This window comes from Lupinus angustifolius, chromosome LG20 (genome assembly GCF_001865875.1).
Source record: "Lupinus angustifolius cultivar Tanjil chromosome LG20, LupAngTanjil_v1.0, whole genome shotgun sequence".
Taxonomy (NCBI): domain Eukaryota; kingdom Viridiplantae; phylum Streptophyta; class Magnoliopsida; order Fabales; family Fabaceae; genus Lupinus; species Lupinus angustifolius.
In genome coordinates this window covers 3,135,155-3,135,418 of record NC_032028.1, presented here as the reverse complement: position 1 = coordinate 3,135,418, position 264 = coordinate 3,135,155, and positions in this window count along the sequence as shown.

The following is a 264-nucleotide window of genomic DNA, read 5'->3' as shown; positions in this document are numbered from 1 at the left end:
CCTCGTCCTGATCCTATCTACATCCTCATGCTCTTCCTCATCCTCATCCTCATCCTCCTCCACATCCTCATCCTCCTCCACATCCTCATCCTTTCCTCCTCCTCAACCTCTTCATATCCTCCTCCTCATCCTCGTCCTATCCTCATCCTCATCCTATCCTCATCCTCATCCCATCTTCGTCCTCACCCTCATCCTATCCTCCTCCTCACCCTCATCCTCTTCCTCCAATTCCTCATCCTATCCTCGTCCTCGTCCTCATCCTAT